This window comes from Sphaerodactylus townsendi, linkage group LG02 (genome assembly GCF_021028975.2).
Source record: "Sphaerodactylus townsendi isolate TG3544 linkage group LG02, MPM_Stown_v2.3, whole genome shotgun sequence".
NCBI classification, from domain to species: Eukaryota; Metazoa; Chordata; class Lepidosauria; order Squamata; family Sphaerodactylidae; genus Sphaerodactylus; species Sphaerodactylus townsendi.
In genome coordinates this window covers 77,795,994-77,822,551 of record NC_059426.1, presented here as the reverse complement: position 1 = coordinate 77,822,551, position 26,558 = coordinate 77,795,994, and the positions used below count along the sequence as shown (strand labels likewise).

At 43.2% G+C, this 26,558-nt stretch overlaps 1 protein-coding gene across 1 annotated transcript in view; it reads left to right on the top strand.

Moving 5' to 3' along the window:
* The first annotated feature begins 2,766 nt into the window (after nt 1–2,766).
* SLC25A22 (solute carrier family 25 member 22) overlaps nt 2,767–26,558 on the top strand; it is an 85,564-nt gene continuing 61,772 nt past the window's right edge. The window contains exon 1 of the mRNA XM_048484567.1: nt 2,767–2,970. The gene's annotated coding sequence lies outside the window, so the exon portion shown is untranslated. The remainder of the gene's footprint in view (nt 2,971–26,558) is intronic.

Sequence of the window (26,558 nt, the reverse complement as noted above, 5' to 3'; positions counted from 1 at the left end):
TTATCTAGTTTCACTGGTGAAGTGAATGCCTGTTGGCTCTTCCTTACAAACAGATGTATGTACATGCATTTTCTGTATCAGGTGAACAGGGCATCTGTTATTGAGAGTTTTGTCACTCATTGTAGATGATGGTTTAGCAAGGGAGGCTGTGTTCCACCCTCTATGAACTACCTAGAGAGCAAGGCTGCAGTCAGCGCTTTTGTAACTAGGAAATTGCCGCTTGTCAGCACAGTTCTTGTTGCTCCAGTGACAGTCTGGAAAATGGCTGCACCCAGACTATAGGCAGACATAGAATGGCAAACCACATAATGCTTCATGGATTCTCCCCACCCCTACACTACTCTGAATGCTTTGACATCTCATTACGTACTGCCCCAAATGTGATGCTTGTGGTCTGACTAGCCTGAATATATCGTATCTTGTAGCTGTGGTATGACTAGGTTGCAAAAGAAGCTCAGTGTAAAGACACTGTGAGGGTTTTTGGCACTATCACTTGCTGGTGAAAGAACAACTAGGTTGTCATATGGGACCTGTTGCTGTTTAATTCCTTTTGAAAATGATCATGAATGAACTGTAACACCTGCACTATCAGCATTTAGGGATGTCTGGACATTTTACTAGAGTGGTCTAAAGAAAGAAACAGAATGGTTCAGATGACACTTTTTATTGGGCTGGGAATAATAGGACAGCAGAACAATGAGCTTTTAACTCACACAGAACTTGTTCTTCAAGAAAGGGAAAGAAGTAGATAGGGAACCCTAGTCCAAATGCTAATCTTACTGTGTTAATTTTAGCATGTGAAAAAAAACCAACTGGGAAATTTGCACCTGGGCTATTCGTTTGTTCGTTTTGGTGTGTGTGAAAGCCATTATGTCACAGTTGACTTCTAGTGTCCCTGTAAAGTTTTGAAGGCATGGTTTGCCACTGCCTGGTTCTGCACAGAGATTCGGTCCTGATATTCCTGGGAGGTCACTCATCCAAATACTAACCAGGGCCAACCCTATTTAGCTTCTGAGATCTGAAGAGATCAGGCTAGCCTAGGTCTATCCACGTCAAGGCTAGCAACCATCAAAGTAGCTGAAAAGATGTGCAAAACTTCACTCCTGTTCTGAGGAGTGGCGTTTCCATGCCTGTGCTTCTTGAAACCTTACCGTGCTGAACCAAGAAATCCAATTATGTCTCCAACTCCTCACTAGTATCTACTACAGTGTAGCTACAGCCTAGGGGGCTTTCCCAAAACAACTCTCTCTCCATTCACTTATCTTTACTTTTTCATTTTTATTCTGAACACACAATCTGATAAAGAGTTCTCGAGAATTCAAAAGTTTTCTGTTTTGTAATCTTTTGGTTAATCCTAATCAAAATGTATTGCACAACTGTTGCTTATCGAAACCTTAGCCCCCTGGTCCCAAATCATCCCCACTGATCTCAATACAACTAACTTCTCTCATTTAAGCCTGCAATGTTTGGAGTGCTGTGATGTGAAGCAGAAGATCAGCTTTAATCCTGATGTTGACAGACAATGCCCATTCTTCCACTCACCTCTAATAACTCCCTACAGCTAATACAGGTATTTTTCAATATAATGGAAAGCTGAAACACAAGAACATTTCAGTCAGCATGGAAAAATTACCCAGGAGATAATGGAAATAATTACCCAGGTTACCAGAAGTGAGATATTGGGTTGAGGTTTAGGTTCTTCAAACCATATTTGGATGTTACAGTCAATGTATGTACATCCTGCATTTGCACGTGTGTAACTGTTTATAAGAAAGAACCAATAAGTGTACATGTTACAATAGTGGCGTACCTAGAGGGCACAGAGCGGGCTGACGCCCCAGGTGCCACTTGCAAGCCTCATGTGTGGGGAGGTGTATTTGGCCATCCCTTCTTCCCATGAGAGTTGCTTTGCACTGTCTGCCTCCACTGCCTCCTTCTCCTACCCACTAGCCTCTGCCCACCTGATACTCATCCGCCTCCTTGGGCTGTTGCTACCCACCTGCTTCTTCCACCCACCAGGCTGCCTGTTCCCCAGCCAGCATGATCCCTGCTTTGGTAGGCAAGAGGTTCAGGGCACCCTTTGGGGGGGACAATTTGGGGGGCAATTTCAATATTTGCCCCAGCACCATTTTCTGCAGGCATTTCATTCCTTTACAAATGAAACCAGGTATCAGCACCTGGACAAGTGGGATGTTTAAATCATTCCTTCATCTGTACATGCATTGAACATGAGAATTACTCAGTATACAAAGAACCATTAAATGTATGCAGTACACAGACTGCATATGCATTCATTGTTGACAGGGCCAGCATCCTGTATAATTTGTTGTCATATGCAGCTCAGTCTTATGAATATTAATTACAAAAGAATATTCCTTTTTTGAATAGGACTAACTCACAAATAACTGCGCACAGGACTGCATCACAGGCATGTCTCAAATATCCTGCTCTCATTTTGCAGTGACGGCAAAAGTTGTAACTTCGGTTGGGTAATGACAGTTTGGGTTTGCCTTTCTCCCCCTACCCCACTCAAGGCAGATGTTCTTTCCCCGCCTCTCCCTTCACATTTCCTCTCATTTCATCTGAGAATGCGGGTGCCGTGACGTTAGCAGCCTTCCTTCTTCTTAAGGCAACTTCAGCGGTGATGCGCAGTGGACGTCACGGAGACTTTGAACGCGAGGGATTTCACGTGAGCCCTCCTGAGCAGGCGGGTGTGGGCGGGTGGAGGGGGGGTGTCGTGGGGAAAGGGCTCGCCGATGCCAACAGTGGCCAGAAGGGGCGATGCTGAGCTGGAGCGTGGAAAGAAACTGTGCGGACATCCTGGTTTGTACCACTTAAAGGAAAAGCTCGAGCGAGCGGGAGGGGAAGACTGAGACACGTACCCGGGAGATTGGTGCTTTTCCGGCTGTTTCTCGACAGAGGCGGAGCAAAGACAGGCATCCCAACGGTTTGCAGGCGGCTAATCGCTCGGTGAGTGTATATTCATTTCCTCGCATAGCCCTCGTTCGCCCTCGGTCTCTGCTGCCAGATGGGCTATTGAAGTATGAGGAGGGTCAGCTCTCAAAAGCTTTTTTGCAGCCCAAGGACAGGGGTGGATGGATGAGCGCCTGAAATGGTTTCCCTGGGGGTCACTGTTCATGATTTGCAAGAGCCAGGCAGGGCTTGCAAGCGCTTTTTGCCTGTCTCGTCCCTTCATTCCGTCCTGCCTCTCCCCGTTTGCATTAGCCTGCAGCGTGGTCGGTTGCAGCCCGGCGAGGATTAGTCTGTTTCCATAGTGCGCGTGTGTCCTTTTCCCTTGCTAAAATGCAATAACGAAACGACAGGATTAAATCCTGGGTGCTTGCGACGATCTGCTCGGTTAGCGCGAAACGGGGTGAGTTGGGCGTCTTCTCTCCTAACTCCACCCGAGAGAGGCTGAGGGATCTGTTGCAGCTCGTGCTGAAGAGCTTCATTATCTCTACTACATCAACTAGCTTTTTTTTTTTATGCAGTCTCCCTTGATCAAACGGAAAGTTTCTGAATGGCGCTCAGATCTCAAGGAAACGGGGAACTCCAAATTGCGGCATGGATTTGCACCCCACCCGTTTTGCTCTCAAGCCCCCGTTTCTTGTGTTTGATCGTCTTGGCGGTCTGCATGTTTTTAATTTTTGGGAGCGATGCCAGCTAAGTAGGGAGAACTGTCAGCAGAAGGATGCACATGTAAATTTGGAATATGAAGAGGAGGGTGTCAAAACCCTTCGACTGCCTATCAGTGCATATGACTGTTCTGATGTGTGTTGACTTTGAAGGAAGTTCCAGTAAGTTTAACCCCCAACTAGTGTCCATTAGCACCACAGCTCTAGTTAAACACATTCCTTTGTTTACCTGGACTTTTTATTTACGTGTTTGCTGTTTGGAAGGCGGCTGGTTTAAAAGATAGTGCCCCCCTTCTCTCAGTCTTAGTGATGAACCTTGATGAAGGGCATTAAATGTTCTAGTTCTGTCACATCAGTTATTTATGCAGTTATCAACCCCCACCCCTTGCAAACTGTTTTTAATGTGTCTGTATGAGTGTTGCATTGTGATGCATTGTCTCCAGAGAGCAAGCAGATTGTTTGCAGCAGAGCAAACAGAACCCAGCAAGCTTTTAAATGTCTTCCCTGTCACAGCAGTAATGCCAGCCCTGCTGAACTCAGGGTAGCCTCTCCACGTGGCAGGATCTCAGGCCAGACTGGCCTCCTGCCTGTATTAAGAAGGCAAGCACTGACTGCTAGATCCAGTCAGACTGCACGGAGGTCTTTTAAATGTATTGTGAGGAAACAGGGAAAGATGGACACATATTCTTGTTGCTATACAGACATGCTGATGGCCGTAGCATGTTGTCACCCAGGGATTTGCTTTCTACAAATCTCTGTATCCCTGAAACGCTGGATCTACTCACGTATCTTGGTTTAAAACCCCAGACCTGCATAGTGTAAAATAATCTCACCACCATATAGAAAGGGGTGAGCAGAGAGCTCCGTAAAGTCATAACTATGTTGGATTTTGGGCTTATTCTCAAAAGACTTTGTTGGGGATCATAGCCTGAATCAAACCGTGCCTCCTGTATTGTGGGGTGGGGTGGGGGGGCGGCATGGCTTTCTGGATTCCCCTGCAAAATGGAGGTAAATCAATCACTTCAAAACATGGGATGCTTGCATCCTGTGCCTTGCTCAAGGTCACCTCTTTCAGCCTGCACATGATTAGGAAGCCTTTCCTAGCAGTTCTGTTCAGCTACAAAATCAAGGTCCTTCTGGAACAGAAATCAAGTTTTTGAAATAAGCACTGAGGTGTTTCCACAGAGCATTTTCAAATAAGAGAAATGGAAGGACTGTGAAAGACTGGCTTGGCTGATTTGCGGCCTTAAACCTTTGTAACACAGACAGGCGTTGGATAGCCTTGCAGGAGCTAAGGATTTGATTGTTAGGTATTCACTGACCTGCCACATATTGCCACAGGCCTGTCATCTCACTCCTCTGCTTTTCCCCTCCCCACTCATTTGTGGTGAGCTTAGACATGCATCTCCTCAGGATCATCTACTTTTAAAGCTATGATACCTACTCATGCAGCACCTGGCACAAAAGCCTCCGTCTCAGGGCAGCTGCCTTGTACGGAATACTTGAATTTTTAATAAGCAGCTGACTGGATTCTTCCTTATAGGCCTTTAAAAAAGGCATCATCCCAGCCATAGACAAGTGTGTACAGAGAAGAGATAAATAAAACATAAGTAGCTGCAACTCTTTTAAAGAGGGGGCTGCCCTGCTCTCATTTCTAAAAGCTGCTGCTTTGTTTATCAGTTCCACTCAGTGACCTAAAAATAAACATAATGGAATGGGAAATATTTTTCTTACCCTACCCATTCTCCAAGAAATTGAGGTGCATATGGTGTGTGAGTGGGGTGTGTGTGTGGAATCTATCTCCTCCCCCATTAGGGAAGCAGGAGCCCCTGTGGGAGGACACCTACCCCTTTCCTGGGATGGTGATTGCCCTGCCCCATATTCCCTTTTCTGCTTCCTTTGCACTCATCCCTCATAACCACTGGACAGGTGGGGTAGCCACTGCCACCCACCTGTATTAGGAGGGTTTGTTTTCTAGGGAATGGGCGGCAGGTTATCCTCTCCTTTGATTCTATTGGCAGAGCCTCATTTTATTACAAGGGGAAGCTGCCTGGCTGAGCCATGAAGCCTGTGGCACACAGAAACCACCAGTAAAGTTTGAAAAATTGTTAATTAAAATACATTTAAAATATGCAAGGTCAAAAATAAAAAAAAACACTCCATGCCTTCCAATACATCTGAACTTAGCTGTCCTTGCCTAAAACTGACTAGTCTGGCATAAACCATCCTGACATGACAACACTGCCTCCCACTAGCATCAGTCACTCTGCTTAGCAATCACGGGAGATGTGCAGCCAGGATCCTAGGGAGGGAGAATGGCTTTTATCTGTTTCTCAAAGATTCCTGGCCCTGATTGAGGACCGGTTGCCTTTTCCCTCCAAAACTTCAAGGTCCACTTCTGCATCCTAACTCCACTAAAGCTCTGGGTAGGAAGAGGAGGACTAGTTCCTCTTCCCTCAATGACAAGAAATTCTCCATTAAGCTAATAATCCCTCCCCCCTCCCCAGGCCTAGTAGCCTCAGTACCCTCCCACAGGAGCAGAAAGTGACAATGAGCATTTGGCCTCCCTGCCAATACTTTCAAAGCACCAGTAATGAAGCTCATCCCTCTATAGCCCTTCTCTAGGTTCTCCTGCCTTCAGACTCCAGATGGCTAACCAGCAAATTACACTCTTCTGGGAAGCTGTGCTGGAATATGTAAATCCTAGTATTTGTTTTTGCAGGAGAAAGAAGAGGAGCTAAGAGAGGACAGGAGTAACAGTTGAACTTGGCCTGAGAGACTACAACCCATTCCTTGATCACTGAATTAGGCTGTGAGAAAGGGGTTCCTAGTCACAACTTGCTCTGCAGATTCCCCTTTCTTCTTGAGTGCCCATTTTTGTTTGAACTGAAATTGAATTTTGAACCAAGGTGATATTGATACCTTTAACTGTAACTCCCCCTCCTCTGCTGTTCCACTCGTAATGCTAGAACTGCAAGAGCTTTGTTTGAGAAAATGTATGCATTTAGGTTCCCGGGATAATATTTTTGAACAGTCTTCATGCTTCTTGGATGGTCCATATGGGTTCAAGTGAAGGAAGCAGGAAAAGGGGCTAAGAAAAGTAAAGGCCATATGAGGAAAGAACAAAAATGGTGAAGATAAGCCATTTTCAGAACAGTACTCTTTGCTCCATTGCATTTGTAGTTATCAGAATTTATGAAAAAAAGGGAATAACTATGCCAGATTTCTCTCACCACGTGAAGAGATGCAGAAGAAGCCTTATGAATGAGACAGACAAACAAGGAAGAGACATGGTGTGTTGATATTACCTGCAAGCTATTTTTATTTGCACAATATCTGAGATCAAAATGGGTTTAACAGTTTGGCAGATTGGAGATGCAGTTGGTCACATTACCTTGAAGGGAGTTATGTTTTAAATGAATCAGAATAAAGCTACTTTATAAACATGGATGTTATTTGGGAGTATGTGATCGTAGTTAGCCCAGTATAGTCTTGTAACAAGCAAGTACTAGTGCAAGCTCTCCTGTTTTACAACAGGAGCAGCAAGGTAGCCTTTAGTCACAGATGGTTGGTACCCACTGTAACATGTGGAGGTAGATGTGTCCTCTAAGGCCCCTTCTGCACTGTAGGATTCGACCTTAGATCGACTTGGGTCCGACCCGGGTACTCCGCACAGCCGTAGCGTCTGACTCGTGTCTGACTCGACTCACCCCCCTCTCGCCGTTAAATTTTTGAGTTTGACTGGGAAGTCGAAGTCGGGTTGCACTCAAGCCGAAGCCGGCAGAGTGCGGAATCTCCCTCGCCTCGACTCTGCCAGCCAGCCAATCACAGTGCAGTATTTTCGGCCATGCGCAGAATGGGAGACTCGTGGCGGCAGCGAGAAGCGCGCCTTAAAAAAACCCCTCCTACGTAGCTCCTATGTAGGTAAACGGGGGAAAAAGGGACGCGCACTCACGTCTCCCGCCATAGAACGGCAGGCAATCGGGAATGAGGAGCGGAAGACGCAAGGAGGTGGTCCTACCCTCTGAACTCGGCACCAGAGACACGAGTCAGCTGCTGTGCGCAGAAACGGAGGAGTCGAGCTCAGGTAACGATTTCCGCGGACACAAGTCAAACCTGAGTCGCCTTGTGTGTGCGGAAGGGCCCTAAGTTATTTAATTTTTGACCAGCTGAAAAATCTGATGGGAATAAGCTGAGAGATCTATTTTGATTTCTTGGCAAAACTATATAATAAAACATGGACACTGCTGCTTTAATCCAACATTCAGTGGATAACACAGTCTATGGCAGATGTCAATATTTTTCAAATTAAAACTGAGCCTGCTGGTGGCTTAGTTTCTCCTCAGGGCAGCATCTGCATGTATAAAATCCTGAAATTCTTTGTTTTTTTGTTGGTGTTCCAGCATTCCTGCATAAACGTGTTGGACTGAAGATTTGAAATCCATGGTATTTAATTTCATGACATGCTTTTAAAAATCATTCTACTATTCAGTGCTGTTGCCTCTCCAGAAACAGACCCATCTGGCTGCATGGTGATTCACCAAGGTTTGTGCCTCGCAGTCTTCTGCTAGCACACTGCCTATGAATCTAGCTGTAACAGATAGTTCTGAGTATGTGCTGAATTCTCTCACAACCAGTACTTCTGTCTGGGATTTGGTAACATTGTTTGGGATTTTACAGTTTTCTTTCTCTAGAAAGAAGAGCTTCCATTTTGGATTAAAATGCATTTTTAAGTAATTCAGCGCTTCTGGAAGTCTTTAATTAAAGCAGTGAATTGGCAATGGGATGCTGTGATGGCATTCTGATTTCTTTTTGTGTGGTCAAAAAGATACACTGAGCGAATAACCTACGTGTTAGAAAAAAATGATCATGTCTGAGTGGTCTTTTGTCCAGTTTACAGATTTCAGTTGGTGCAGCCCCTTGAAGGAACGTAGCTCTTGTGGTGTTTCCCCTCCTCGCCCGGGGCTCTCGGGCGGCTGCTCCTTCCCTGACCTGGGGGTTGGTCGCCCCAGCTGGTGACTTTTCCAGTTGGCCCGAAGGGCCAAGAAACAACCGCACCCACAGGGCGCCTGGTGTACGCTGCAGCCCTTGCCCACGCCACCCTCTGCCTAGCAGGTCTCTCTGCCCTCCTTCCCCTGGCTGACCTGAGAGTTCACAGCCTCCCTCTCTCTCTCCCTTGTTGCCTCACAGGGAGAGGAGGTTTCCAGCCTCTGTGTGAAAGGTTCCCACCCTGTTACTTCACAGGGTTGGGACCAGCTCAAGGTTCTGGCAGGGGGTCTTGGCTCCAGGGTCCTCTTCCCTCCTTCCTACGTCCCACCATTGAGCTGTCCCTTTCCCTTGCCTTTTCACACCACCACCCACATTTCTTGCTGCTGCGACAGCTCCTGACTCTCCCTTTCCCACTTTCTTATATCCCTTCTGCCCTCTCATTTCTCTCCCTCGTCCAGCTGCTTCCCCAGCCCCTCTCCCACATCTGCCTCAGCTGTGGGTGGGCGGGTCCTGCTGGGCCTAAAACTCCCCTCTCCCCTGCCTTTCTCTTTGAACAAGGCCTCTAAGGCCTCCACTGCCACTGCAAGAGGCTCCTCTGCGGCCTTCACGTCCCCCGCAGTTCCGGCCCGCACGTGACCCAGCAGGGTGAGTCCAGGGACTGTGGCCGAGCCCGGTCAGCTCTCAATTAACTTCTTGTGAATTTCTTGAATTTCTTTCAACCAATTGAAAGTCTATTATCTGGACTGGCAGATGCTCAAGAATGGCTGTCCCCATTTGGCCTTTGTGGCCTTGACCCCATAGATTGTATTTCCTAACCTTTGTCGAAACTGCCAGTCCCTTTCAAAAGTAATGCTGGGCTCTTGAGTCTTTAAGCAACCCACAGTCTTACAAAGGATTTAATATAACCTGGTTTGAGTATTTTATTGTAAATGGGTTGTTGTTGGTTTTATTTTGTTGTAATTTTTGTTTTTTTGCAAATGGGCGAAGTCAGCAACTGTCCATGCATGTTCTTTCTCCATTGTGGTTCCTGCCTTTGTAGAATGGTCAGGGAAGCTCTCTGTCCTACCTTTCCTCAAACTGTGCAAAAGTGAACTATTCAAGAGCAGAGGCGTAGCTACCATGGGAACATCCGGGAACAAGTGCCCCGGGTGCCCCCTTGTGGTGGGCACAAAAATTGCAGGTTCGTTTGTGGCTGTTTCTATTTTTAGGGGGTTTTCCCATTTTTGGCCTGCAGGGGGTGCAGTTGTAAGGCTAGCAGCATCAAAATTTCAGGCTATTGTCAGGTGACTCTCCTGATGATACCAGCTAAGTTTGGTGAAGTTTGGTTCAGGGGGTCCAAAGATATGGACCCCCAAAAGGGGTGACCCGATCCTCTCTAGTTTAAACAACATTAAAAGTGAAAAATAGCATCACTTTCAATGTCGTTTAAACTAGGGAGCTCTGGGTGTGTTCAGATTTGTGTGTTGGAGCATGTTCTATAATGTGATGGTGACTTTGAGTTGACCTGGTGCAAAAAATGTTGTTTGGTCGTGGTGGGGGAGGGACGCTGCCCATATTGGGTGTGTGTGTGTGTGTGTGTGTGCCAAACTCAGATTTTGCCCCGGACTCCATTTTCCCTAGCTACGCCCCTGTTCAAGAGGGCTTAGGGAATAGGATTGCACTGTACAAAATGGTTTACAAACTTCTTGGATAATATTACTGTACATAGCTTACTGTAATTTTATTATGTAATTTTTATACTTCTTATGTGGTACTTTAATACTAATGCTGTCCTGTGTTTCTTTTTGATGGTTCCAGATTTCTAAAATCGTAATGAATTGGTTATTGAATGTCCTATTTTGTTGAGTGTACGGTCTCATTCTATTTAATCCTTCTTGAGTCTGTGAGAAAGGCAAACTATAAATACAAATAAATAAGTACTTTACTGTTGTAAACCACTTTGAGAAAATGGATAAAGCATGATTTAAATAATAGAATTTTTGGACTGTTCCAACAGAAGTTTTTGCCCAGTAGTTATGCCTAATCTAAGTTTCACCAAATTAGATTTTAAGATTACCCAGGGATTTCTGTGTATTTGGGGGCTCATGTACAGAAATCAGGATTGAGCTACAGGACCACAGTGTCCCTCCCAGAGCTCCTCCCCTTTCCAATACAAAATCCTCAGCCATGGTTAAGGCTTTCTTCGGGCTTTTTCACATGTCTTCTTTTGTTGCTTGTGTGCTGACACTGCATCATAAAAGAACAGCTGGGGAGAGGAGATTTTTTCTTTTTCTGCTTTTATTACAGAATAAGATTGTAATGAAATGTTTGTTGTATGGCTCACCTTATTTTACATGCATTTTCTTTTGCTGCTTTCTGCTGTGTTTCGCCTTAGACCATTCTTTGTTTAAATTCTATAATCCTAGTTCTATCATATTGCTTATTATATATGATTTTTGTTTTGTAACCCACTTGGAGTCTCAGCAAGAAAAGGGACTATAAATGAGTGAATAAATATGACATTGAGGTGAGCGAGTGCTATATCTTTGAGGAAGTTGGAGGAGAAAACTACTCTTGGCAAGAAGATAATGTAGGTTGAGCTGTCTACAGCCAACTTCTTTATGTAACAAACAGTAGAAGAACTGATAATTTGGCTTCCTCTTATTTCTGTTCAAGCAGGAAACTAACTTCTAAGCAAGTGGCACTTTCTTCTCCTTGCTCCTTTTCTCATTTTTTCCAGCCATGAAAATGAAAGCTGGATATGCATATTGCCTGGTAGGTTTTGTCTTGTTGGATTAGCTTATTTAAATCTAGCCTCTTGTTTCCAGTTACCAGAGGCCTCTGTTACATCTACAAGCACACTTCTGTCTCTTCTACTGTCTAGTGCTCAGAGGTTTGTTGTCTTTGTATGTGGAAGTTCCAGTTGGCTAGTGTCTGTTGACAAACCTCTTCTCTATAAGAGTGTGACATTCATAAACTCATAACTGTGCCAACTTTGTCTTATGTGTATCTGAATTTTTAAATTCCTTCTTTGGTACCATTTCATCCCAATCCCAAATTTGGGGAGATTAGTTTGTTTACTGTATTACTTGTATTTCACTTTTCTTTTTCATGGTGATCTGAGTGGTTTACAATACAAAAAACAAGGAAACAAGCAATAAACAAGTAGAGGGGAGACTTCTGAGTATAGAGTAAGTTTTTCTTTCTCCTGACTGATATTCCTGCCACTTGGAGACTTCATGCCCCCATCTAAGAGCCAAAGGACAAGAATCATTTCGTTCTTGGCTCTGGATGTTAAATTCCTAAGTAGCAGGCAAAGAACAGTCAGCTAGATAGTCATACCTTGTTAGCTGTCTCAAGCAAATCTCTGGAGAGGTGGCCTATAAATTTCATCAACCACTCCCATCAAAAATTTCCCTGTCTTATGCATTTCCTTCCTTCCCCATGCTTATCTCCATTCTGTTGTTCATTCTGTATATCCCTTGTGTGCTTCTATCGCTGTCTGTCTGTGCGCCTACAAGCATCTTGATTCACTATGTGGAATGCAGCTACTAAAGTCATAGGATGTTGCTTATGAAAATTCTCACTGTAATAAACTATCAGGTCTTTAAAAGTGTCTGAGAACTTCTTGCTGCAGACTACCACTTACCTTCCTTTAGCCTAGTTCCACCAATACTCTTCGTGTATGCTTTCTATGAAGAGATGCAGCTCTTACCTCTAGAACACAAGTTCTTCTGTCATCCATCAAGTTGAGTAGTGTGATAATATTTGTATTTGCAATTTGGTAATGGAGATTAGGTACAAGGTCATGTTTACTTATAAAGTGTACGGCAGATTCCAAAAGTCATTTTCTATAATATCCATCTCTTCGTATCAATAAAAGAGTAAGGTGTAGCCTGGAGGGGGGTTATATGACTTGGTCTGGATATGAAAATGTAATTAACTGAGAGAATGGATAGATTTTTTCAAAGTATCCAACAATTCATTGATTAAATGTATACCTGATTTCTCACCTCAGTCTCAGACTGGCCCCTCGAAAGTAGTGCCCAGTCTCAGTCTTGTACCACAGGAAAATCAAAGTAACAACTACAAAAACAAAATAATGTGTGTGGTTCAGTGCTTACTAGGCCTGAAAGATGCGCTTATTTTCCAGTGAAATGACTCTAAATCTGGGATGCTTTCATCAGCACAGGTTGTATGTTTAAATGTTTGGCACTTCGCCACTTTGGAATTTGCTTTTTATATCCAGCTTTTAGGCTGCTTTTATAGTGAATGCTGGCAAAGCATTCCAGTTTTTATGTGACCAAATTAATCTTCTAGTTAACAGGCCCATATGGCAGGACTTCTTGTTAAGTCTGTCCGAATCATTGACTTATTAGTTTTTACATGAGTTTTTAAATCAGTTCAAAAATTGTTGCTTGTATAAGAACTTCATCTCATAGACCTAATCTCTTCATTTTTGTAGGTTGTTCTGCAAATGGTTTTATTGTTTTTCAGGGTGCAATTGATTGTTAAGCCAGGCGCTTGTTATATTTCCACATGATCTGTACTCAGCCCCTGGGATCAGAAGGCACTGGCCACCCCTATTGTTTTGCAGATGTAATTAAGGCTCTGATATTTCAGCTGTAAGCACAGATTGGTTTAAAATGAGTGCAACAAAGGTAATGAACATCCAGCATTTTCCCAGAGGAGGGAGAGGCTTTCACAAATGATTCAACAGATGGACTGAATTTTGCTGTGGAAGGAGGAGGGATGCTGCTGCTGTTGGGGTACTTGGCATATGTTTGGCATCCTGATGCATCCCAGTGACCTTCTTATAATGTTAAATACGGTGGTGGTGCTTTTCCTTCCTCAAGCTTTGAATGCAGGCTGAAACTATCTGCGATTATTCTGGATCTGCTGCAGCACAGATGCAGCCTTGAGCGGCTGTTGGTAGGTTAGTCATGATAATCCATGGTTGATGGGGGCACATGGGGTGATGCTGCATACGTGTGTTTGTAAGCACAGCTATTTGGCTGAACATACGCATGCCGCTGAACTATCCTATAAAGTTCTTTATAATATAAAGGGGCCTGAAGGGTCTAAAGGATCATGTTCAGCAGAGGGAGGACTGATGGGAAAAAATCTTCCTGTTCTAGTTCTTCCTCTTCCACTAACCTCTTCCAGGGGAGGAGTTAGGGTTGCCACCTCTAGGTGGGGCCTAGAGTTTTTCCAGAAGTATGAGTAATAAATAAATAAATAATTGCCAGACCACAGGGATCAATTCCCCTGGAAAAAACAGCAGCTTCAGGCTTGAAGGCCTTCTCTGGGAACTTAATGAACTTGCAGTTTTCAGAGAAAGAGCTCAAGTTGGAAATAAGACACAGATGTAAGCTAAATCATTGGGGTCTGGAACCGCCAAGGCCTAGAGAACCAGGAGGGAGTTTAACCAACACATTCTATCTGGATGGGGGAGGTGGCTTGTTTAATTGGGTTCATGTGCAGCTGCAGTGTGTGATCCCATACTAGCAACACACTGGAAGAAGCCACGTCACCATGCTAGCGATACATTTGATTGATCAGCTAGGTCAGGGGTAGGGAACCTGTGGCTCTCCAGATGTTCAGGAACTACAATTCCCATCAGCCCCTGCCAGCATGGCCAATTGGGCTGATGGGAATTGTAGTTCCTGAACATCTGGAGAGCCGCAGGTTCCCTACCCCTGAGCTAGGTAATTGGCATAAAGGAAGCTCTTTTATTCTAGCTTGTACCCACTTGTCTGGTTTGTACTTTCCTGATTCTGGATCAGGTTGGGCCTTCTGGCCAGAGTACCTGCTCTTCGGCTTTAGGACTAAAAATTTTGTCTGGACTCTTTGTCTCCATTTGGTCAGGAAACATCTGGATCAGAGAACCAACGCTTATGTAAATAGGTTGGTTGTTTACTGTTTATTTTATCCTTGCTGTTCACTGTTCTAATTAGTGTATTCCAGCAAATTTCCTCTTAATACACTGCAAATTTTCCTTTGAAATACTGTGGTGTTCTTTGGGTTTTGGCCCTTCATTGGCTGCAGCTACCAGAGCAATTGTTTTTGAAACTGAGCTTGAAAGTGTCCCACCTTGCAGGGTTGGTTTCTTGATTTGGACCCAGGAGGGCTGGAGACTGTCCCTTAGTCTCTGGTTGGCAGGTTAATCAGGGGACTGGTGGTATCTTGCTTCTCTGGGACTGGGAGGATTCACTCTCCCCCTTTGGTGTTTTGTTCTTGTGCAACCTGTCACCCTTAACAATATCTTTTTGACCAATGTGGACTTCATTTTTACCTGTTCCTACCCTGCTTGCTGTTGATAACATTGTCATATTTTAATGCCCTGATATAGAAGTAGCTGAGGTTCCTGATGATATGAGGTGGGTTTTTTTACACTGGCATTCTAACAATGTCCACCCTGTATTTAATGTGTTTTCCTGAGAGATCAGTTGGTGGAGATTGGAGATTTAGCTGAATCGGATTGAATACATTCCTGGCTGAGATACTGGAAATTGAGATTTTACAAGCAGATACAATGATAAGGTGCCTAATCTTCTTTGTTATGTCTTTGTGGTGTACTTGTTGATAGGCCTGTGGGTTTAAGTAAGTGGGGATATGTGTTGCATCAGTTCTTATTCTTGGAACAGAAAACTGAGTCCTGCTTGGTAACAGAGTATTAATCTAAATGGGTGAGATGTTCACTTTTTTATATAAAGAGAGCCCCAGTGTGATGCAGTAGTTAGAGTGTCATGTACTAGGATCTCAGAGCCCGAGGTTTGAATCCCTGCTCCTTCATGGAAGCTTGCTGGGTGACCTTGGGCAACCTAACCTGCCTCACAAGGTTGTTGGAAAGATAAAATAGAACTATATAAGACATTTTTGGTTTCCATTGGGGAGAAAACTGGGGGATAAATGAAATTGATAAATCTTAGTTGTGCGGGTTTGGGCAAGCTTTTATTACATTGGACTCTTTGTTGGCAAGAGGGGAAAGATAGCTTATTCACCCTGACCTAGATGGCCCAGACTAGCATGATCTGATCAGATTTCAGAAGCTAAGCAAGGTTGGCCCTGGTTAGTATTTAGATGGGAGACCACTAAGGAATAAGAGGGTTGCTATACAAAGAAAGGCACTGGCAAACTGCCCCATTAGTCTCTTGCCTCAAAACCCTACTGGGTTGTCATAATTCAGCTATGATGGCCACTTTTACACATGCATGCGTGCACACACAGCTTTCTAACTTAGTCAGCTGAACACAGTGTTAGGGTAATCTCCCCCTGCTTCCCCATTTTGCTTATATAAATAGTAAAATAGGTTTTATTTTCCTGCCTTTTCAAGTAGGTTGCAAATGTTCTGCAGTTCCAAGGCTTAATTCTGCAGAGAAATCAAACTTTAGTAATGTAAATACATTCCACTAGTGGCATTCACCTATTGTTTTTGGACATGGAAGCTATCTCTCTTGTATCCTAGGTATTACCACTGCTTGAGAATCCTTGTTGTTTCCTAGATGAACAAATCATTTCTGGCAGGAAGATGAGGATTAGTATGCCAGTATTGTTCCAGCCACTTCTAGGAGTGACCATGTGTGTAGACGTATAACACCCTTGGGATCCATATGCAAACATGCTGTGTAATTTTAGAGTTGTAGAAAGACAGCGTAACATTGCTGCCTTCCCTCTGTTGCCTTTATTTTATTTGTTCACTACTGTAAGGAGTATTAGTGATCACCCAGTATGGATCGTGACTGTAGAAGAAAACAAAGGTGAACCTAGAAGAAGCAGTAAGCTTCAGCATTGAACATTTGTCAAATAAGGCCATTATCATTTACACAAATATGAGATGAATCACCTTTTACCTGTCTTTTATGAGGCGAGGCAAGGTCATTGTTACATATTTTCGAAGGACATTTCTAGGTTTCTGCCATCACACTGAGAGAGCCCTGTGGGGGTAGGGCAAAATAATAAGCTGAACAAATAATAAATAAATAAATAAATCTTGAATCTGTTGAGTGATTGCTGTCACCTTGGGACAGCATCCAGTCATTGCAATGGGGTGCCATAATGGGGGAGCATCCAGTCACCGTTACCTCCCCTCCCTTGCATGCCACCCCTCCCCCTCCCTCTCCCTGTGCTAGGGAGGGTGGGCCATGTTCAGATGCTGGGCCCCCTCCTCCTCCCTTGCACCCCACCCCACTCCCTCCCCTTCTCTCCCCTTCCTTGCATGACACCCCTTACTTCCTTCCCCCCTCCATAATGGGGTGCATCCAGTCATTGTTATTCCATCCAGTACATAATAGGGTGCATCCAGTCATTGTTACTCCAGATAGCCTTATTCCAACCTAAGGAGCCTTCCTTTAGCTTACTTTGCTCCTGTCCCCCAAAGGACTCACCACTTACATTGGAGGAAGGCTTCAAACATCAAGTCAAAAGGAAAAGTGAGCTGCGGATATTTTATTAAATATGTAAATAAATAAATTTTTCTCAGTGGCCTGGTCAGATAGGGTTAGGATCTACCCCACTACAAACATCTAATGTCATGCATATTGCTAGGGCAGGAAACTGATACGATAGCAGTGCAACTATTCAAGACAGAAGAGTCTCTCTTTCAAACTGTGTCCTTTATCCTTTGTGTTATATTAGAATGTTGTATTGTTTCCTTCAGCTGTAGCAAGAGCTCAACAGGGAAGAAATCTAAGAGGTTGTTGATGCTAAAGAGCTCTCAGTTACTGTCTGTGTGTATAAAAATGTGGGGTTTGAACCATGATAGTCAAAATATGTCTCTTCTTAACTGACTGTGGAGTCAGAGATGCTTCTAGCAAGGTGGATTTGATTTAAATCAAAAGGCTTTAAATGAAGGTTTAAATCACTAATCATTAAGACTTGATTTAAATCATGGTTTTTCGCATAAAAATTCATTCTTGCAGGTATAATCTTAATATTTCTAACCAGACGAAGCTTTCATTACTTTTTGGATTAGATTTACAATGAGATCAAAAATTACTCAGTTAAACTGTTAGAAATACATAGATAGATAATTATGAAATTATTGCGAGGTGAATTATCTTCAGTTTCATTCAAACCAACAGGCCTGGCATTATTTTGTTGCAGTGTTTGCATTTTGCATGTATGCCAGCCTTATCAATAGGTACAGCAATATCATTAAAATATTCCCAAACCGGGATTGTTTTACAGCTTGCTGCCATTACAGATTTTCTCCTTCAAGGAAAAGATAATATGAAAAACCTGAAGCTATACAAACAAAGATCTAAAAACTTGTGGAGTATTCTGCTTGAAAAATCACTTTCATTTTTACAGCTGGCCCCTCCCTCCTTCCACTTAGTTCCTTGTGCAGATCTATTCCACTCCAAACAATCTTCTATTCATTGAATTTCTTAGCACTTCAGAGGTAAGGGGTTCATTCTGTGCACATAGATTTGCAAAGGAACAGTGGGATAAAGGTCTTTGTCTCAACTCTATGTTTTTAAAATAACATTTTTACTGTGAAGAAGAGGCATGCTATCTCTGCAGTCACAAATTCACAGTTTGGGGAACTGCAAATAAAAACAACCCAATGTGATAATATCCTCTAGATGGAAAAACTGCCCAAAATAATCTTATAGAAACCTCTAAAAGAGCATGACATTGTGAATAGATGAATGGAATTTATTTACCAAAGAATTTAAACCTTGCATGAATATACAGTCTCATGATACATAATTAAAAACTAGCCCATATTTCATAACAAATTATAATGTATCTTAGATAGAAAACTATGTAAACTAGACACAGTGTGAAACAGACTTTTCTCTGTGATACACCTCTGACGATGCCAGCCACAGATGCAGGTGAAACATTAGGAACAAGATCCACCAGACCATGGCCCCACAGCCTGGAAAACCCACCATAACCAGTTGAATCTGGCCGTGAAAGCCTTCGACAATATGTAAACTATCTTTAGGTACATTTTTCCTCTAAAAACAATTTGTTTTTAAAAACAGATTTAAATAAAAAATCTAATTTGGATTTAAAAATCAGGGTTTTTGGTTTTTTTAAAATGATTGACTTTTATCCACCCTGGCTACTACGTTCTTACCTGCCCATAATCTGATTATTATGTATATACCTCTATCCATTCATGTGACACTGTACAGAATACAAGAAGACAGGTCCCCAGCACAGGAGTTTATATTCTAAACTTTGCCATAAGGGAGTCAAGAAAGGGAAGGAGTGAACAGAGAGACAGTATGTGCTCATTCCGTTTGCATTGTTTGATTTTGTTTAGCTTCAGTGGAGAAGAAGTGATGCCAGATGCTTCATGGAAAATATTGGTTTTAAAGAAGGGTTTCAGAAACACATGCCAGTGTGCAGTTCTAAAGGGCAGCAAGGGAGAAAGGGCAGCTATTTGAGGGACCAGAATACCTTCAGGTAGCTGAGGCTGATAGGAGGGATGAATACCAAAGTCAAGGGTGATCAGGATATGAGCCGCCACACCCCCCCGCCCCAAATCACTGAGGTCTTTAAAGTAAGAATGAGAAAGTTCTGCTGCGTGCAGGAGTGGGCAAATGTCCAGTTGAGGGATTTAAGGGGGGTATCACATGGTCAGAATGATGGGAGAAGTGAAGGATTTTGGCAACACACTGGTAGACTGAGGTGGGGGGGTGTCAAGGGGTGTCAGCTTAGCCTGGCAAAAGGAAGTTGCCGTGGTGAAGGTGGGAGGTAACCACACCATGAATGAGCTAGAAATTTCTGCCAAGGAACTGTATTTGTGCAGTATTGTGAAGTTCTTCCTTCTCTTTCCAACTGGGCAACTGATTGAATATGAGGAACAAAGGCGAGAATAAAAACGAAAGGGGAGATTTCATGCTTGTTTTACAGAGTGGATGGTGACATTGTTGATGGATATGAAAAGTATGAAAGAAGAATTTTTGTTTGCCTGTTCAGAAGAGATCAGAAATTTCGTTTTGGACAAACTGACTTTATGATGGAAGTAAAACATCCAGGCAGAAATAGAAAGAAGCCTGGCAGTTGGAGATGAGGGATTGGGTGGAGGGATAAAGTTCAGAAGAAGAGTGGCAGAACTGGAGATGTAAAATTTCTGGACATTTTGAAGCCAAGGAACACTATTTTGGGAAAAAATGAAAATTGGTGGTAAAGTTGAAATATATGCAATACCTACTGTCCTATTAAACTAATTTTACTATATTAGCTTAAAATACATAATATGAAATATGTTAAAATTATGGATGCTTTAGTTTTGTTCAAGCAAAATTGCAAATATACCAAATACATGAGAGACAATTGCAGGCTGATGCACCCTGTGCTATCTTAATTTTTGCTTTCTGGTTAAGAAACCTCAGTTCTCATTGAAACTTTGAGTTTACCTTTTATGCCTCCTGCAAAGTAGGTCAATAAACTGCCTTTTACCCAATCTGTGGGTATAAGTGCCACAGTGGTTTGAGGGAGAGATGAAAAAATCAACCACAAGTCATGTCAAAAGGATATCAGTAGATATGCAACCGTTGAAAAGCAGTGAAAACCTTCCTGGTCCACTCATGATGATCAAGTATCCTTCTAGGACCGTGGTGGCGAACCTTTGGCACTCCAGATGTTATGAACTACAATTCCCATCAGCCCCTGCCAGCACGGCCAATTGGAGTGCCAGCCAGCACGACCAATTGGCCATGCTGGCAGGGGCTGATGGGAATTGTAGTCCATAACATCTGGAGTGCCAAAGGTTTGCCACCACTGTCTAGGAATACATCTTGGATTTAAGAGTTGTGTAGGTCTGCAGCCTGCATATATTGTCTTTAAAAGTATTCCACTCATTCTAACCCTCCCCCAAATAGGAATTGTTATTGATTCTCCCCCAAACGTCCCATTTTTCTATCAGGAAAAAATGGGAGGAAAGGCCTTGTGGGGGAAAAATCTTGTTTCCCAAGTTTGTTTCTGGCCTTTTACATTTTTAGGCAGAACAGAGAGTTGTCAGCATACAACTGGCACTGAAAGCCATAAGATGTTGAGGTCATTCTAGGACAGTGTGTAAAGAACAAACAGAAGAGGGCTAAGGACAGGTCCCTGGGAAGCTCCAGCAAGGGGGGGTGGAGCGCAGAGGAAGGGCTCCCTGCTGTGCAAACATTGACCAATTAAGAAGAGAACCAACTGAGGACATAGAAGCCTCTCACACAAACAGAACTGGCCGCTAGTTTGTTTAAACTTGCACTTCTCCTGGACCCCAGGGAAGACTCATATGTGCCTGCAGTACCAAGACACAATTCTCTAAGGCTTCTAGAAGCTATTTGTGATGAGGTCATCCAAGGCAGCCTGCAGAACTGAAGATTTTTCTCCTGGGTAGGACTTCTAAAGCTGCCTCTTTCAAATAAAACAGCCAGTTTTGAGCTGGATCTCTTCTTTTTTGTTGTTGGTAATGGAGAATGAATGGAGTCTTTCATGTTTACAGAAGGAGCCATTGCTTCAATATATTTTCACAAAATAATGAACTGGGACATGATGACCCTCTTTTTTCCGTTTGTTCCTCTCTGCAAGACTTGTTACAGTTACATTTAAAGGCCCTTTAGTAAAGTTGGACTGTATTAACCACTGGCCTACTATCTTAGCTCTCAGGATCCCTACTGACTACATAAAGCTGTACATAGTTTATTTTTTAAAAATCTGCTGTGTTATTGCCTTTGTCCAAGTTAACTCAGCCCTTGGCCTGAAAAGTATATCTTACAAGAGCTTTCTGTGAATTAAAACTGCTAATTGTGTTCAATACAGGCCAGTGTATAACAGAGTTGGGAACCATCACATTCTTCTTTATGTACAATCTGCATTTTTGAAATCGTTAGTATGATTCTTGGTTGAAAGAGTGAAATACTGTGTAATGGCCAGTGTTATGTTCCTTCTCTTGCTGAGGATGGTTCTTTTCACATCTTGACAGAAGAAGAGTGCTGTGTAAATCAAATATTTGCGTATTGATTTAAGTATACTCATCTCAGCAAAAGAAAGAAATGTGGTCATGTGCATTGCAGCTGAAATGAAAGTCGCGTCTTTCTGCCGTTTAAAGAAGTCCCCATTCTTTGATTGCATTTTAGGAGTTATTTTAAGTGCTGATTATGTCAAAACCTTTATTCCGAGCACTATTCAGCATGGCACTTTGATAAACAGCATGTTTAGTGCATCTAAAGGGTATTAGCAGAACTTGTCTTTTGCAATCAAAAGTTCTGCTAATAGCCTTCAGTTGCACTAAAAATTCTATTTTAACATGTGCCATGTACTATGCTGAATAGTACATGGAATAAAGGTTTTCACATAAGCATCTCTTAAAATAACTGCTAAAATGCAACCAGAGAATCGGTACAGGGTGGGGTGGGGCAGAACTGGCAGGCACTAAGACTGCACCAGAGCCTTTACTTCAAAAAAGGTCCAGGGAGGGCCTGTGACTTAATCCAGCATTGAAGTTCTTTCTTTCTATGAGACAGGTATAGTACAACACTCTTGACCTTTACCTTTCACTGGTTCTCAAGGGGGAGTAGTGAAGTTGTAATGTCTTAATCAAGATTTTTTGGGGGGAAAGCACCTTGGAGAAAAAGATGTCCTGCTGTCAATTTCACCATGACTGTTTTTCATTTCTTGGTAGATAAATAGGAGGCCACATTCATTAACAGGGGTTATGTCATGCTGAACTTTTTGCTAAGCCATATGCATAAGCATTCAATTCCTTATTATGCCACCTTTCCCTTCTAGTTAGAATGACAATAGCTAAAACTTGTGTTGTAAGCATTCATGTGGTTCCGTTTTTGCTGGGTAGCTTTGAATGCCCTATTCTCATAATTTTTAAAAAATCTCTCATTAATTTTATAGTATTTGAAAGTGGCAGCTAAGCTAGAGTGCTCTTTGACATGTTATTTTTGTATGTGCTGGGAATCTTTTTCTATATGTGGGGAGCACTCAAACTGTAGGTTCTCCAGCCTACAGACTGAAGTAATGCAGGCCAGGAAATGTTGTTCTGTGTGAAAATGGGTGTATACATTTCAACTCACAGAACTAGCAACTGGGGGATATTTCAATAGAATTTCATCTTTCTCTTGGTGGATACAAAATTTGTTCAGAATGTCTGATAAAGCCTTTCTGTAGGATCAAGGATATTGTTTACAGGGGGGTTCCTTGTCAGTAATTATTTCTGAACCAGCTACATTTTGGGAGCATTTCCAGTGGCACTATGGAAACTACCTGCACACTGTAGCAGTTGCAAAGCTTTGGCAACCTGAATCCCTCTGCAAGACTTGCTGCTTATTGCTCGAGGCTGCCTGTGTCCTAGGTAGATTGTATGTCCGATTCACTGCCTGAAGTCTCCTTGCTCCTTCACCTTTGAATTAAATGCAGAATGGATCACAAGAGGTGAAACATAATTCCAGGTAGCACCAGAACAGTATTTCCTGTTGGTACTTGGCTTCATTCCACCCTCCCAGTCCATTTATAATGGGGAAAAGAGGTGGTTATCTTGATACAGTCAACTACATAAATAATAATTTCAGTTCTGGGCAAGTGGTGGCTATCCCCTCACCCTCAAATTAATTCAACAAAATGTTGCTTCTTGTTTTCCCTAAAACTGAAACTTTGCCCCAGTACTGTGACAAGATTTTGCAATGCAAACTGCATGTCATGCATTCTTGATCAATTGACACGTTGTAACCTTGTGATTACACATTCCTTTTCTTGTAAACATTACACAAGGGTGAGCAGTTGGGGTTGGCTTCATATGCTAGTGTATATCCAGTGATCTGAGTGGTTAGTCTACCTTCTGTTCTACTCCAAAAAGCAATGCTTTAAGGTAAGCTGTCCATTCTCCTTCAGGCTGCATCTCTGCGCATCATGGCAATGCAGCTGTCATTTGCAGTTGGATTGGCTTGTTCATACAGGAAGATCCAGGAAGGATTGCTGTAGTACAATATCCAATTATATGTAGATAAGACACAGAAATAATTTATTCTGCAGAAGCAAAAAAAAGTGTGTCTGAGAAAAAATTACAAGATGGTTTTCCTATAGAATAGTTACACAACACACCCTGGTTCTTACCTATTTTCATAGATTAAATCCATGTGATAACTGTAATTAATACTGTGCAAGTTTTTGAGTTCTCCAGAACTCTTTCTAATGTTGGATGCAGCATTACACAGTGGTTGGTCCTAATAAAAGATGTTACTTGGTGGCATGGGCTAGAGCTGTGGTGCCCTCCAGTGTCTCCTTTTACTTTGCTTGAGCCTCAGACAGGGAGCAGATGGTCCTCTATCTTACTTGGCCAGCTTCTTCTCACCATACGTCTCAGGAGCAGTCTGGCTCTTCTTCCCTATTTCTGTCTGGGCTGCCTTAGAAAAGGATTAACTGGAAGTGGGCTGACCCCAAGCCACCTATGCCCTCTCTCTTCAGGGGCATAATGAATTAAAGGAATCTGGGCCAATGACTGCCCTTCTGGGCCTTCCCTTCTCCTGCCCCACCCAGTCCTAGGCGTTAAGAGACTGCCGTACTGGCCTTCTCAGGCACCAGGAGAGCCAAGTCAGTGACAGTTTCTTCTCCTATCTACTCCTGGGTGCAGCCAGCTGCTTGAGCCCTTCCTCTATTGCAAGGCCTGTGATGGGCCTGCTGGGTTTAGAGGCCATTGCTGGTGCATTTCCAGGTGTGGCCACACCCTTGTTTATTTTTTTGCAGCCCCTGATTGTGCTGCCTGCCTCAGTGGTGCCAGGGCAGGGCTGTCCACCACCAGAGCCTGCAGGTCCCTTCAGAGCAAGTGGGTGCAGGGGTGAGATCCCATTCCTGACATCATGGCTTTTGTTTTTGGCTTTTTCTTTAACTCACGATTGTTACCATCAATCTCATAATGTTTTATTACAAGAATTCCAATGACAAGATAGCCAAATTTTTGTAAGAAAATGCATCTTTTGTGTGTGGGGCTGGTTGTTATTTCTTGTAACATCTAAAAAATAAACATCCCAGCCTTTATCTTCTATCTTTAGATTCTCATTAAAATTAATAAGATATAAACAAAGTGCTGAAGTTTAAACAATTGCAAACACCATTAATAATGAACTTAAAAAGGAAGGAGGGCCCAGGGTATACGGCAAGCACTCCTGCTGTTAGAAATCTAATGTGTGTATTTCTAGACATGCCTGGTCCTTATATGAAGAAATATGTCAAAGCATTTTGATATTTCTTTTGCCAAAGTGTTTTGGATATTTCTGTCATCTTAGTCAAGATGCCCGTTTGTATTAGAAGGCCCTTGTTTTTCTGTTTAAAATACGCTAAACTCACCCCTGCTAACCAGCAGCCTCTTATATTTTTTTTGGCTCCTTCTGGAGTATAGAATAATAGAGGTGGAAGGGCCCACACAAGCCCTCAAATCCAACCCCCTGCTCAATGCAGGATCAACCTAAAGTAAGCCTGATAAGCATTAATTCAGCTGCTGCTTGCACACTGCCAGTGAGGGAGAGCTCCCCACCTCCTTAGGCAGCTGATTCCGCACCTGAACTGCTTTTACTGTAAACATTTTTTCCCTAATAGCTAGGCAATACCTTTCCGCCTACAATTGAAACCAATTGCTTTGGATCCTATCATCTGCCAACAGGAGCAACTCCCTGCCCAGTAGACCAGTTGGAGCCAACTTTAGCATCTGTTCTATGTTTGGAGAGACCCTGGGGAAGATGCTCAGTGCTGGACCAGTGTTGCCTTCTCATCCAGGCAAAGGCAGAAGGTGAGTGGTGGCAGCCACTGCTGCTCACTTGTGCCAATTGCTTGACCCACAGATGACTGTGACAGCTGTTAGGAGCAGCAGTAGCCACATTTCACAGTGATGAGGGCAGGTGATCAAGCAGAGGCAGTTGCTGATCCAGAGGTAATGACCACCTGCTTGTTTGACTGCTTCCATTGTAGACTGAAGGACAGCAACAGATCTGGATTTATGGACAAATAATTTTAACTGTAGTTTAAGGCTTAAGATTATAAGAAGCCTCTAAATAATTAAAAATGACCAACAATAGCATTTATAACATAATTGTATGGCAGGGGTCCCAGCCTTTTTGAGCCTACAGGCACCTTTGGAATTCTGACATACACAAAATAGCTGCTGAAGCTTACCTTCAGTCACACATTGAAGATCCTTAGGCTTTGGTGGGAGCTGCTGCTGAAGCAATGTTTTTTAAAATCTGCAGAGCCAATTAGAAGCCTGGGAAAAAGCCTCACCTGGCCCCATTCTCTCAAAAACACTTGGTAGGTATGAGGAACCCCTGGTTTAGGAACTGGCATGTGGTAATCCAGCCCTAGGCAGCAGCAAAGTGTAGTGGCCATTGTCTGCTACCTCTCTCTGGGTAGCAAGTGGAGCTCCTAACAATATTGGTGTTCACTGGCTGACCTATCAGGCTTCTTCCTTGATTTTCAGGAGGTAGGAGAGAGTGTTGCTGCTTCCACTACAGGTGGCAACAATGCTGAGGAAGGTGTAGATCAGGTGCTGGGAATGGCAAGAAGTGCTTCCATACCTGCTCTTTCCTCTGGGGGTCATCAGTTGCTTCTAATTTTCCCTCACTTTCTTACCCAAACAGATAGGTGATGAGCAGATAGGAAGCCACTCTTACCTTGAGGAAGAGTGTGTAGTTTACCTGTTCCTCTGTCAGGAAGAAGAAAAGCAATGACTTGTCACAGGCAATGTCACCATTCCCACATAGCACTGAGGCTAGATCTGGCTCAGGCAAGACCAAACCCTGCCACCCCTACCCAGCAAAGCGTTGCTGACTCTTTCTGCATGGTGGTAGTCCAGGGGTCATCAGTGGATCCTCCTGGAACGTTTGAGCCAAAAGATTCCCAGTTAACCGAACCCTTGCTGCTGGTTTAAGCCAAATTTTCTGGAAAAAATACTGCTAGTAAAACACAAATTATAAGAGACTGCCACTGTTGTACATATCTAATCAAGGG